The sequence below is a fragment of the Perca fluviatilis genome, chromosome 11 (genome assembly GCF_010015445.1).
Source record: "Perca fluviatilis chromosome 11, GENO_Pfluv_1.0, whole genome shotgun sequence".
Lineage (NCBI taxonomy): Eukaryota > Metazoa > Chordata > Actinopteri > Perciformes > Percidae > Perca > Perca fluviatilis.
Genome location: NC_053122.1, coordinates 22025106 through 22038095, shown reverse-complemented (window position 1 = coordinate 22038095; position 12990 = coordinate 22025106). Strand labels below are relative to the sequence as shown.

Below are 12990 nucleotides of genomic sequence, written 5' to 3'. Positions count from 1 at the left end.
CAAATGCGTTGTGTCATTATCAACATGACATGTAACACAGCAGTGGCATGGTGTGAATTATACAGCAGCAACACATTTAAGAACGTAAGCAGGGCAGGGATGATGGCGCTGAGTCCTGGGTCGCCTGAAACATTGTGTCAAAAGATATTTCAATCACAATTATTGTGTTTTTGTTACCATTGTTAAAAACTCCAAGTTGTTATTAACTCACTGGCTTATGCTTATGTCAATCATGAACAAATGATTGACATAATCCTTTACTTTAGTGGACAAAAGATTCATTTCTATGATGTTAACGAATATTGAAATATTCTAACTTGAACACCTTGAAATTATTAATATGTCATATTTTGAGTATGGCTATTTGAAATAATTACAAAAATTTAAAAGATAATCTTTTGGGCATTTTAGGCCTTTATTTTTATAGGACAGCTGAAGACATGAAAGGGGAGAGAGAGGGGGGAATGACCTGCAGCAAAGGGCCACAGGTCGGTGTCGAACCCACGGCCGCTGTGTCAGGGAGTAAACCTCTATATACGGTCACGCGCTCTACCAGGTGAGCTACCTAGGTACCCTAATATTTAAATTTAAAGTAGATATTTAGATGTGGATGATAAGGCACTCTAATTGATAATTACCTAATCAGAAAACAATTATATCCAAACTCTCATTTCATAACATAAATTAAAATTTGTCCTCTCGGTACAACACAATTCAACAGTACCAGAAAAAGCCTCCAAAATGACATAAATCAACATCTCTCCAACATTATAACCTTCATGATGGTAGGATTTATTGAAGGGTAGTAGACTGCATTGGGTGTATATTTACAGACATATGTACATAGAATGAAGTGCTGTGTGACAAGTTTTAGCAATTGTCTTAGAAACTGTGGTTATATGCGTAATAATGAAGTTTTGCATTTATTTATATTAAAAAGCATGATTTTTATTTCCTGTAATATCGTCTTTTTATTTATTTCTTTGAGTGCAGATACACAGTATGTCTCTGCTCTAATTAACAGATTAGCAGATGTCCATCTTCATTTTCATCAAATTTAAGTACAACTAATACCACGACTATATTTTAATAGACTGTGAAACAGCTACAGTAGATGTTGAACTCTACACTGTCATAAGGGCTTGAAGTGTTTAACTGTTTTACCTGTTAGAACAAAAGGTTATTTTGTCTATTTTTGGAAGGTTTTATTTTTATCTATAATAGACATATTAACTAGGACACAAAGGAAGCAGGCACAGAAGAAAAAATGTACCGTCTTCTTATTTTCTTTCTCATCAAGCAGAGGTTAACCTTCATCTGTGGCTAAAAGGAGGTTACAGCAGAAATATGCACCATCACTGATAATCAAAGAACAGACAATTAGATGTATAACGTCCCTAGAAAATTACAAAACTCAAAAGCCTGATAGTATTTTGGCTTCCCTGTCAGTGTGTGTTACGTATGATCTGTGCTCTGTGCCTAACTTTGAACATAAGTAGAGAAGCAGCTCGTAACCCTGAGCAAAGGGAGCAGTCTGACTGTAGCCTTTATGAAAAAAAAGTATAAAATCTCAGATCTCACTTGTGAAAGCGTTCCTGAATTTAGGTCTAATGGATACCCATCACCCTGTAATCAATTTGAAATAGTCAAGCACATCCAAACCTCTGACCATCACCTGAATGGTAAACGCTTCTTAGCGCAGTTTGCCTCGACTGCAATTTGAGAAACCTTTGCCAAGGTTTATTGTCCCTTTGCACTCACAGGACAGAAACAGTGATAGCATCAGTAGCAGCAGTGATCGTATTTCTTAAACACAAATTCAGGCTTAACACTGCACTGTACTTATTGAGTAATATTTTTACACTCCTGTAGCAGTGTTAAATTGAATCAGCATGACTGTTCATTTCTGACCATTCAGAAGAATGAGTGTTTTTTTTATTATTATTATTATTTCCCCTCCTGAGAAGAAAACGTCTTTCTCTTTATTGTTGCCAATTAACGGGATTTCCATGGAGTCCAAGGTTTCTTGTATTTGTTCTTAGGCATTACAACAACTGCAGAAGGAGAGAAATATAAGAAATCCATACATGTCAGAGCCTTAAGTTCATGCAACAAAAGAGTGGAGGTGTTTTCACACATACAGCCTTATTAAAGAAACACATGCTCCTACTGCAAAGAGACATAAAACACGTAACCTTACATTGTTTAAATAGTATTATCAAATACCCTTTATCAAAGTAGGCCTGAATATTTATAATTTTTAATAAGTATTCTCTTTCATTAGTGCACTTCATAATTATTTTGAAAAAATATCTTAAATAATACAAGATATATTAACATCGTTTGGCACACATGTTTGGAATTAGGGTGAATACAGTTTTATGTTGTCTAATAAAATAAATGCAAGTCCCCAGTACACTTTTATACAGTTACACATTCAAACCTGTACAACCACAGCCATTTACACTCTACTGCTGACCAGGTTTATAATCAGATTTAGTATACCTTTATGAATTATAACACTGGCTAGTCCAGTTGATTTAAAAAGCTAAAAAAAACTACGTTTACCCACTTTAGTAAATTGTCAATTATCAATATAGCACAAAAATAGTAAAAATAATTCATGTTTAATGTGTTTTGGAAATACTTTTGCAGTAAAAACTAAACAACTGAATACTTCAGGAATTGTAAATTAAAACACATTGGATATCTATAAAACAATCTTTCCAGTGCATGACTTGTTTTGTTTTTTTCGGCTGATTTCATGGAATATCGGCAGGAGATTGGCAGAGTTTTGCAATTCCGGCAACGGGATGTCAAACAAAGGGAGAAGTTGAGATGCTGCTTGGCAGAAGATTCTCTATTTCTGCTGGTATTATAGACAAATTAGATACGCCGCAGGCCTACTTTTTCCCCCCTATGGAAATGACCCGCATAGTGTAATTTAGGAAACATGCAGTGGACGACATAAATGCTCCATCTTCTCTCCTAATCCCTGCTGCCGAAGGTTTTCAGTACAGGCTGAGCAAAACGTCTACACTGTTCCACGGCAATGAGGTTTTTATTCAGAGCCACAGTGGCTGTGTTGTACATTGTTTGATGGAGGTTTTTCTTTAATCCATTGAAGAAGACATTTTAGCAGTCCAGTTGTAACAAGACTGGCTCTGTAAAAAATAAATTTCAAGGATACTAGTCTTGTCAAGAGATATATTGCCTGTTACATTAACTACCATTCACCTGCCTGTCATAATTCAAGGTGTAGTTTTAGATTTAAAGAAAAAAAATTTGTAGAAGAAACAGATATCACACTAAGTGGTACTCATTATTGTGTGTGTCTTTATTTCGCAGGAGATAAATCCAGCAGGGCGGGTGCTCAGGCTTAAAACTATTTCAAGTCCCAATAAAGCCCAAACATCTGATATGACTTAGGAAGCTGATAGAGGCTTGGCGAGGGAGCCTGTTCTTTTGTCAGAAGCATCCTGCTCCAAAATCCCAACAGACATACATAATCACCTTTCCCTCATTCTATTTATTTATGTCTTATTAATGTTTGCGGATGGCACAAATGCCAAGTCACTCACTCTGTAGGCAGTGATATACCACATGTAAATATGCCAAGAGAGCAATTTTCGCTGCTCTGCCAACGCCTCCATCAATCAAACCTTTTATAACCTGGATACGATAATAGGGCAAATGTGGGAACAGTTGTGTTTTGTTGGCATTGCTTCCACTACATTTGGCTACTCTGTCTGGTGTTTTTGAGCAAATAAACGTGTTCCACTTACTTTACTAATTACTTCAATTTCAAAATTCGGACCAAGTTAACGTAATCCTTTTTTTTTGCTTTAGTACTCCAAACACTAGATTGCAAGTAAATCCTTTGCACATGGTGACTAACATAGGCCAACAATGCACAACGTCTTCTTTCAAAACGACATTTCTTAGATCATTTCTCACAATCACAGGTTATTTATTAAGGTCATTAAAATCCCCTTTTAATTATTTTCTGTGCGCTTTAGGAGCCCATCTGCTGCCGAGGTGTTGCGGCACATTTAATTACAATTTAGAATGAATAACAACAAATTAGGTAGTAATAAGTAAAGGGGTTCAGTGACAGTGGGATTCAGAATGTGCCTTTTATTATTAAAAATATGTGCTTCAGGAAAACATTAAAAAGGTACTGTTAATGACCTTCAGCTTTTTAAGTGTCACATCTGCCACCAACACAGTCTGCACCAACCAATCAAAATGCTCCTCCTTTGTCTTGTGACTGTCTATGAATCCATTGTAAACAGCCCTTACATGAGTCACAGGTATTCTGCAACAAGGCACACTTGTCTTAGTGGGAGGTTGCACACACATTATAAGCCCTAATCCTCTTATTTCCGTTCTCCTTTTGAAAATTTGTCTTTCCTCTCGACCTCATCAGAGGAGGTAGTATGTCCATATTACATGCCGTCTGGCAGCTGCTGCAAGCTCTCACTTCATTTTGCGGGGGCTCCATGAACCTCAAGGTCCAGAGAAACACAAAAAACACATGCTGCCAAAAAATATAGGATATCTTTTTCCATGTGCTAGTCTGTGCTATAGGCTGAATCACTAAAAAGATCTGGCTGACGGAGAATGCTTTGAAGGTTTTAGACATACCCAAATGTGCTGGTTTTCCTCTCATGCGCCTCGTCAAGGTTTCTCCCTCGTGCGTCTGCGAGAGGATCTGCTACAAAGAGAATTCCAGATCAACTTCAGCTTGACAGTAGATGAATGCAGCCAAGCACAAAGAGCCTAAACAGCGTTGCCTGCACATCAACATAAGTTGGAAGCACATTTCATTTAGCGTGCAATGTGCTGAGGAGAAATGATGCTTGTACATAACATTATTTGCAAATTTCCCTTTTGATTTCTTCACATTATCTTTAGAAAACAATAATACTTTGCTGTTTCATAACTGGAGCACTTTCTTGTTACTCCTCGCAATGATCAGGAACAGTTATGAGTATTATTAGATACATTCATGAAAATGAAACGCTTCTCGTTCTCAGTAAATCAGAGGCACATAGCTGTGAGTTGCAGTACAAAGCAGGCTTTGTAAAATTAAGCGACACTGAGGTTGCTGCTGTGATTGTCATTTCCAGGCATGATGGTTCCAGTATCTCATAAACAGACACCCCTCCTGCGCTTTTCATGCATTGGACAACCAGCAAACCCTCCAGTCAACAATAGCTCGGGGGGCAAAGAAACCCAGCTCATAAATGGCCAAGACTGAGGGAGGCAGCAGGAATCAAGCAAGTGAAAGGGTCGCCCACAAACAAGCAAATTTTTATTTGTTTGTTTAAAATGAAATAAAAAATAAAAAAACAGCACAGTACGGCATTCAGATAGAGGAACCGCATGGTGATGGAGACAAGCTTAAAATGCCTGTGTGATTTTTTTTCTTTTTCTTTCCCAAACACAGCTGTATCAGTTTCTGACGTTCAGAAGGCAAAAAATATATATTTTTTTGCCACTTCATGTTTGTTTACATGAAACGAAACACGAACTGGCCTGCTTTCTTATCAAAACATCCTGAACAATTTCTACAATTATTTGTTATACATATTTTTGAAAATCAATAAATATAATAAAACGTATAAAATAACTGGGTTTACAACAGATATTTAGATGTTTTCTTGAATAATACCAGGCTAAACTACAGTTAATTGAAAGTAAATACTGTAATAGGCTGACATTATTCCATGACCACGTGTATGGATGTGATTAGACCATTAGCTCAGTCAAGGTCCAACACTCTCAATTTTTTCCAATCAGATGCGCGCTGCATTAACACTGAGCAGATGTTCCTGATAGTTCAAACCCCACATGTGTAAAGTCTTTATGAATGAAACAGGAAACAGCCAAAATTATGACAGTATGAATAAATAGTGTAATATATGTGAAATTCTCACATTTACACATGTTGTGTGAAAGTTAGTGGAATTGTTAAAATAAGATGAGGATAAGTAGATTTTAAAGGGGAAAATAATGTGATTAAGTGATACTAACGCCACAACACAGTTACATACACAGGGAATATTTTCATTTGCAAGTTAAATAGAGGTAATCTAGAGGGACTATGCACAATATATGCACAACAGACATATTATTCATTCTTTGAAGTTATTGTTACAGTACAGTACAGTGGTGGAAAGAGAGTAAGTACTTTAGAACAATTTTAAGTTATTTGTACTTTACTTGAGTATTTCTATTTTATGATATTTTTTAGAGATTGTACTTTTTACTCTAATACTTTATTTTTTAGTTACTTTGCAGATTCTGATTATTAATAAAAAATAGAATTAACACATTGATATATTATTATATATTAAGCTATCCAGGAGTATGTTAAGTAGTTAAAATTAACCCCACCTGTACCAGTAGCAACATTAAAGTGGTGCTTTCACATTAATGTATCAATCATTTTATATAATATTTATGATTCAGACATTCTGCATAACAAGTACTTTTACTGTTGGTATTTTAGGCGTATTTTGATGTTAATAACTTCTGTATTACATTTGTACATTTTAAATGTGGGACTTTACAGAGTAACAGAACACTGTTGTATAGTTATTTTTACCTAAATAAAAGATCTAAGTACTGCCACCACTGACTCAAAAGGACTGTGCGAGCGCACACACACACACACACACACACACACACACACACACACACACACACACACACACACACACACAGTATGCAAGTATGCAACTGCCAATACAACTTACAAATTACAGTGTGTGGGATAGGATGTCACATTTCACTCCCTGTCTTTGAGGAAAAAAAATAACTCTCTGTATTTGCCTTGTAGATGTTTTTTTTAAAACCACCCGGTGTGTAACAGACAGATGTAAGCCGTTAATAGTAGATTTTGAGGTAAACTCTAGAAAGAGGACCCAAATAAGCAACGAGTTGTGGGTAGAAATGTGAAAAGTGATACAACCATCACACGTCTAGCAATATAATAAAACTACAGAATTTCCATCTCTGAAAATACAGCAACTGCTGCATAGCTGCATTTCACAGCACAAAACCCATCAGCCCTTGTCACAGATGAGCTGCAGTAAAGGGAGCCTGGTCTGCTGCAAGCTTGATGTACTTAATGAAATAGCCGCTGTGTGAGAAATCTAGACCAGAGCAGTATTTCTGTTTACCACAATTTACCCCCAACATGCACTTTGAGGGGTTTCTTGGAAAAACAGGTACATATCAGCTAAATCCTCTTCCACCTTATTGAAACTGTTGTGGCAAACAGCCATTGTTCTTGTCTTCCCTGATCTAGTCTTCCCCTAATCTGCACACATGCTGCCACATCAATAAAATCAATTCCCTCTGTCATGCTTTAATCACTCACATACGTTTTTAATGAAATCTGCAAAACTTCAATGAATTTTTCCGCGTCAGATGCTCTACGCCTCCTCTCGCCCCCATTTTCTGTTTCCTGATTTCCTTCACATGTCAACATGTATTCTTCCTCCACTGTTTGCCTTGATTCTTCTTCTGTTGTCTTTCGCTCTTCTTTTGCCCTCTTTTGACTATTTTGCAAATCCATAAATTTGCTTGAAACCATTTCCAAAAATGGGATTATGTTGGATATATCTCTATTTTTTTCTCTTCCTCAGCAAAAAACACACAACCCAAAGAATGAGAAGAAGACACCTAGTGCACAGAAGACATTACTAGAAAAATGAAGGGCCTATTTCACAGACATGGATTAAACTAATCCTGGTCTAATACACTGAAAAAGAGAACTTTGACTGGCTGTCTGTGAAACCAATCCTTAAATCTCATTGAATTTAAAATGTCTGATATCTCTGCCTTATACTCAGCTGTTTTACACAACATGGGAGACCTATCAGTACAACTGCTTATTAAAAGGACAATTGTGGTGCAAAATGAACCTAGGGGTTAATAACACATGGGTACCGAGTTGACCGTTCTCTGGGATATGTTTTCATGCTAATCGAATGTGACCAGTTTTAGCGCAAACCGCTAATTAGCTTATAAAGCTAGTTGTCAGGGCATGCAAAAGTAAAAAGAAATCGCTATTTCTATATCACTAACAAGACTCAAAATAGCACCACACTTCCACGGTAGCATAATGAGAGGTACGGTAGAGGTTCCCTACATGTAAACCAAAGCATTGAGAACTTTTTAAGTGTACAGACAGTTTATTAAAAACATAGTATATAAAGACAGTACTGTTCGGTATACAGGCAGGCGCCATCGTGGGAAAACAGGCATGCCCTGCTTGAGCTATGTTACTGGTTACTCGGCTAATTAGCGGTTTGCGATAAAACTGGTCACATTCGATTAGCATGAAAACATATCCCAGAGAACGGTCAACTCGGTACCCATGTGTTAGGTTCATTTTGCGCCGGAATTGTCCTTTAATAGCATTGAGATGGCTTGTATAAGCTTCCACGTTGACATATATGAACGAGTTAACAAAAACAAAAAACACTTTATTTTTAATTGTCACATACACACACATTGTAGTGAAATTTTATTTCCGCAATTTAACCCACCCTAGTATTAGGAGCAGTAGACAGCTATACAGCGTCCAAGGAGAAACTTGGGGTTCAGTCGAGACTCAGGAAGACTTTGACATGTGGCCAGAGGAGCCTGAGATTGAACCGCCAAGAAAAAAAAAAGATTTACGATAACGAATAACCTCCGAAGCCTCTTGAATTTATTGCGCATAGGGTTTGAACTTTCCACAAAATTCAATCAAAGAGTGCTATCCCTGTCCAAGTTATCTCTCTCTCGCCCCTTTTATTTCCTTAATATATTAATATATTCCCTTTAATTTATTTCAGATTATATCAGACTTTTGCTGTGTCACGGCAGTGGCGGCCAATACAGTTAAGTGTCGCCACAGTATGATTTCTTGCAGAAGGCAGAGAATGAATGGCTAAATCATGATGTTCCTGTCTGATGTCTAATGTTCTTGTACTTTTAAGGCATGTAACTGACACTTCTACACGGAGGGAGTTACAAAAAAAAGCTGCAAATAGTCGTCAAACTGTCATCTCACTCTCCGTCTTTGCTTTTACGCTGAAAATATTTCCAGGCAACCCACAATGGATGTACAATTGTGTTAATTATTAATGGTTACATGATCCCAAATGCATTTTTGCTCCCTAAACATTGCTAACTGTGTATGTATGCAGCTAACGTTGAGTCTGGCAGTGTGTAAAATATGTAGATGTACAAGCCCTTTACAATTATAAGAGCTCTGCACAGGATGCTGCAGTCAATATCACAGCACAACAAATATCAATGATGACCGCTGTGCTGGATATGAAAGACACTTGCATTGCAGCCATTAGATTGAGCCAGGCCAGTGATTCTGAGCTCATCTGTCATTGACTCAAGTGTTGCCGTCATGCTGCATGTCTAGGATTGTTTGATGTGAGAACATTGCCCCCTGCTGATTCCCCGATGTACACTATCAGAGGCCTTCATCAGCCCAGCTGACTGACAGAAGACATGTGGGATGGGGTCACTCGAATGCCACAGAGCGATCACTCTTAGCTTTGACAATTTTTTTTTTGGTTCACTCTCATGTCACAACTCTGGTGTCATTTGTCATGTGAGTTTCATCTCCAGCAGCAGCAGCAGCAGCAGCAGCAGCAGTGTATCATGTTCTGGGTATGCTGCTGACATATGATTGGACTCCACCAGACCAACATGGTTGGATAAATCATATAGAATGAAGTTTGAGTGGTCTAAATAATTCACTCATATCCTAAATATATATTCATTACATAATGAAAACATACTAACTGATTCAGTGCATCCCTTTTCTCAGTGCATCATTAAAGCAACTGGAAAACTTTAAATCTTTAATATTTCTTTATAACATGAAATATTCATGACTAAATAAGACACAATCAAAAAGTTTGGGTGGAAAAAGACTTGGAAACTGAGGTCATCTGCTCCATCAGGACTGTGGGGGGGGGGGCGTTAATCAGATTGAATTGACCGTTTTCTGGCAACATGAGCAAACAACCACTAACTGTCATCACATTTTGATTCAAATGTTGCTAAATCCTGGTTGGCACATGGAAGTACATGACTTTTTTATTCCCAGTGTGTTCATGTTAGCAGATTTTCATGTGGGGGAGGTGGAAGTAGGCCATTATGTTTTGTTTGATTGATTGATTTTTTTCGATCAGCAAATTAACCAGAAAATATTTTGATAATCGATTAATCATTTAAGTATTTTTTTCAAACAGAGATGCCAAATGTTACCTAGTTCAAGCTTGTCTTATGTAATAGTTACCTGAACATCTTTGGGTGTTGATTTTTTTTTAGCAGCCTTTAACGAACAATATTTTCCCATGAGCCCTAGACTAGTTTGCAGACTAAACGTTGCCACCTGACAAAAGAGGTGAGTCCAGCTGAAATTAAAAGTAGAAAGTAAAAAAAAAAAAAAAATTACTTCAGAAAAAAAGAGCGTTGGTGAGTCACTGCCGCGCTTTTAGTTTTTTACATGGGAGCTGTTGTTTTATCCGTGATCACAAAGTAAACGTTTAACTTAAAATCACAAAGGTTTCAATTTCTTATTGCAACTGGTATAGATGATGGCAATGTGTCGTACTCGTAAAAAATATGAAAAGTAGATGTGACGTCATGACTTCGGCTCTTTATACTATACTTATTAAAATCGCTAAACGAATCAGAGGTGAGAGCAGTTATCCAGAGGTCTGGAACCAGGCTACAGACAAAACAGCACAGACAGAAACCAAAATGATTCTAACTTTGGGACAAATTTGTGTTTGTGTAAGTCCCCATTCCTCATAGTAAGAAGATTATTAAGAAAACGTATTTTGCGGGCCTTTAATGAAACAAAAAAGGGATTAAAAATAAACATTGAAAGCTTATGAAATAAAAAATAAAGCTTATGCTTTTCTGTAAATGATGTGTTTGTCTCCTTACAAAGCATCAGTCTGCAGCTGTCAGAGATGAAGTTCAAAAGTTCAAGAGTGTGTCACTCAAAACCATGTGGGTCCCATTTCATCTGTCAGCCACCATATATTTCATGATGAAATTTTCATGTCTACTTATTGAGCCATCCAACATAATGGTCGAAAGGTTCTAAATAAACAGTAAAAGCGCCTGGTGAGAGAAATTGGTATTCTAACAGCAGCCCTGCTTCCAACTGCTTGTAATCTGTATTCACACAGTCTGCCATGTCAGACGAAAGACTTCAATTAGCAGTCAATTCTATTCAGTATTTTCTATTATGCCACCACCACTATTTACATTCTCAGTCAGCACCCGAGGCAGCTTCCACCCTGTCCGACAGTTTTAGGAATCACTCCTGGTGGGAATATATATAAAAAAAAAAAAACCCTGCTGTGAACAAAGTGTGAAAACAAGTGTTTTATAGTAACCAGAGTCATGGGCTTCTAATGCCTGATGCTCCCTACCTCGTGGCTGTAGATGTGAGGAGCCATAAGTTTAAGTGTCAGTCTTTCAGTCTTAACCCCGGATGAAAAACTGAGACTCCAGCGAAGAGATGAAACACCTCTGATGCTTTGATTTGCAGCCTCTTGCTGGTGGGGGTCTGCGCAGGCCCTCAGCGTGATGCTTGTCCCCTCACCAGGTGTTCTTAGTAGAGAGAGCCACGGATTGAATTTTGCTCTGCTACCTACATGCCGCTGCTGGATTCAAAACAATACAGTAGCTGCATCCCAGTTTAATGCACTTAAATAAATATGGAAGGTGCATCGGTCTTACAGACAGATTAGCTTTGTATTTGTGTGGGTGGCATCATGCTATTATTGTGAACTGACAAGCATTGCCTTGAGAAATTATTTTCTGAGGATAATAAAGCATCAGCAGCAGACATCATCTCTTGCAACTCAATAACCCAACTCATACTGAGATGTTCCTTTGCGAGTTTGTAAATTGGTCCAGTGTGGAGATTTTCATTCAGGGTCATTATTATTAGTATTGTGGTGTGGTAGTATGGGGGGCAAAGCAAATAAAGGAACATATTTGCAAAGCCAAAAGCAGGCCAGTGGGAGTCTGTTTTCAATGAAAAAGAGCTAAAGGCCAGTCTGCAGAGACCCTGCTTCGACTCAGCCCATGTATCTTGCTGGGTCAGCCCAATAGCACTCCGGGTCAGCTGGATTTCTGCCAGACCCCTGCTGGAAGAGGCAAATTGAAACAAAAATATAAATCCTGTTTTATAGAATGTTGCATGTGTAAGAAATGTTGAAATTATGTCAAATACATGATAAATCATAGTATTAGTTGGAATCAATTAGGGCCACCAGGCTTTTACACTCAGAGAGGCTCCGAAGGAGCTAAGGTAACCACATTCTAAATCCCATGTGAAATAATAATCAAAGCAATATTCCGATACATAACAACACTGTTATGTAAACTCTGTTCTTTGTTAAGAATCGTCAACGTAGCTAAACAACAGAAATTTGGAAAACGATAACATGACCAGATCATAATCACAATATTGTTCAGCAAACAGTCTATAAACTAACCTTAACTATATTACTGCAAATAGGAAAACAAGTGGAAAGAAAACAACAATTCACTGTTTTTTTTTTTTATTATTTCACTCGACCTTGAAATTAGCCTCATGATTAAACACTTTGAAAGGAGAGGGGACATACTTTAAAATAAAATTGTCTTTGGGACTGACTATGGCTTGGAACTATAGCTATTTGGCAAAAGACAAATGGTTTAGTTAACGTTCATTCATTTGCACGGTTGCACGCCGGAAGCCCTTCTCGTCGTCTTTAGCTAGTTAAATCTAACATGTTTTCAATGATATACATTCCATTTCTGCTTTTGCTAATTCGACTTACTTATAATTGTTCTTGACTTTCTGCAGCATCGATGTAAACAATTGTCCGGTGCGAGCGGTGTTGTGCTCTGTGTGGTCGCTCCCTGCCAGAAAGAATACAGGAAGTTTTAGCTGCC

The 12990-nt window shown here is 37.6% G+C and overlaps 1 long non-coding RNA gene across 3 annotated transcripts; it reads right to left on the bottom strand.

The window, feature by feature from the left end:
- Nucleotides 1–1145: 1145 nt before the first annotated feature.
- Nucleotides 1146–12983, bottom strand: LOC120568180. 3 transcript variants are annotated; one of them, XR_005640669.1, is made up of 4 exons: nt 12876–12983; nt 11475–12197; nt 4648–4717; nt 1146–2054 (listed from the first exon to the last, which is right to left on the bottom strand). It is a non-coding gene; the product is annotated as an uncharacterized LOC120568180 (long non-coding RNA). The 3 variants fall into 3 exon arrangements; XR_005640668.1 differs by lacking the exon at nt 1146–2054 and adding an exon at nt 2355–4508; XR_005640667.1 differs by lacking the exon at nt 1146–2054 and having other exon boundaries at nt 2355–4717.
- Nucleotides 12984–12990: the final 7 nt, after the last annotated feature.